General features: G+C 58.5%; 1 long non-coding RNA gene across 1 annotated transcript in view; it reads right to left on the bottom strand.

Annotated features, from left to right (window-relative positions):
• Window positions 1-941: 941 nt before the first annotated feature.
• The window catches only part of LOC106723954, a 19447-nt gene continuing 18764 nt past the window's right edge, over window positions 942-1624 (bottom strand). Inside the window, exon 3 of the long non-coding RNA XR_001359706.1 lies at window positions 942-952. This is a non-coding gene — a long non-coding RNA (uncharacterized LOC106723954). The remainder of the gene's footprint in view (window positions 953-1624) is intronic.

Genomic DNA, 1624 nt, shown 5'->3' on the forward strand with positions numbered 1-1624 from the left:
CCGTGGGGAAGCGGCGGACAAAGCCCGGGCTCCCGGGTTCCGGGGCTCCGTTTGAACCCCAGCCCGGCCTCTCCCTCCCGTTCTGAGACTTAGCCTCAGGGCGCTGGCTGCTCCTCGGGGAGGTGGGCGCGCATTGCGTGCTGCAGGAGCCCTTCACTGGGGCGCCGGGCAGTCGGCATTGCGATCCAGGTACACGCCGGGCAGCAACTTCTGCTTGCCCCGACTCTGAGTTTGATCTCCAGTGTCTTTGGGCAAACGCCATAGCCTCGCCGAGCGTCAGTTTCCCTGTCTGCTGAAAGGAGGCAGCAACGGCGCCCTGCCTCTCAGGTGGTTTGAAGATTCTGTGAATCAATAGTGAGACGAGCAATGCCTGTCACAGCTGAGTACCAGGGCTCTGCCCCCCACCAAGGAGGGGAGGGAGTGTGGGAAGTTTTATCCTGGATCCGAACCCTATAGAGCAAGGAGGTCAGGGCAGGGCGGTCGCCCCTGGAAATGGGCGCGGGTCATAGGACCATGGAAGGGTGGCATGCACGTGGCTTCCGAGGCCTTGTCCTGAAGCTGGGGCTGGCAGCACCTGCTGCGGGCGAGCGGAGGGAGGGGGAGGGAGGCCTGGCCGTGAGTCACCACCCAGCAATGAGGCCTGAGTCACGCAGGGCGGGGTCCCCCCGCAGCCCCCCCAGCCATTCCCACAAAGGTCCTTTGAGAAGAGCTCTGAACTGCCCATCCCAGCCCTTAGGCCCTCTGCGGGGTGGGCTGTGGGTCCAAGGTCCTGCTGGGCTGCTTGGCGCTGGCCTGCTTCCGCCATGTCTGTGAAAAGTCACCACGAGCAGCCCAGCGTCCCCAGGGAGGGGGCTTCCAGGCAGCCTGAGTCACTGGGGGCCGGCAGAGGGTCACACGCATGCAGTGGGCAAATTGAGTCAGGCAGCCCGGGAAGCCAGGCAGGCGGGGGCCCCTGGAATCAGGCTTTGTAGACGCCCCAGAAAGAGCCACCATTCTTCCCATCGGGAGCCTGCCACTCCTGCAGCGACTGCTGACAAGAAAAAAGGCGCGGTGTGGGGCGGGGTCTCAACTGGCCACCTCGCCCTGGCTTTCCCACCCCTCCTCGCCTACCCAGGGGCCTTCTCCCCATCTTAGCTGTCCCTCTTTTTTTTTCTTGTTTTGTTAATCCTCACTGGAGGATATTTTTTCCATTGATTTTAGACAGAATGGAAGGGAGAGGGAGGGGGAGAGAGGAGAGAGAGAGAGAGAAACATTGATGTGTGAGAGCCTCAACAATTGGTTGCCTCCCCAAGGAGTGGTGCAACCCAGGTAGTGCTCTTGACCTGAATCAAACCCGAGACCCTTGGGTTGGAGGAGCAACGCCCCAACCATTGAGTCACACAGGCCAGGGCTTAGCTGTCCCTCTTGAGCTTGGTGTGGAAGGGACAGCAGGGTGGGCACTAGGAGAGTAAGGCTGGGCCACAAAACTTACGTGTGCACCAAAACAGTAATCAGGATTAAGTATTTTATAACAGCTTTATTGAGATAAAATTTACATGCCATATAACTGACCTATTTAAAATATAGAATTCAATGTTTTTAGTATATTCAGAGTTGTGCAACCATCCCCACAATCAATTTTTTG

This window comes from Myotis brandtii, unplaced genomic scaffold, assembly GCF_000412655.1.
Source record: "Myotis brandtii unplaced genomic scaffold, ASM41265v1 scaffold680, whole genome shotgun sequence".
Classification (NCBI taxonomy): Eukaryota; Metazoa; Chordata; class Mammalia; order Chiroptera; family Vespertilionidae; genus Myotis; species Myotis brandtii.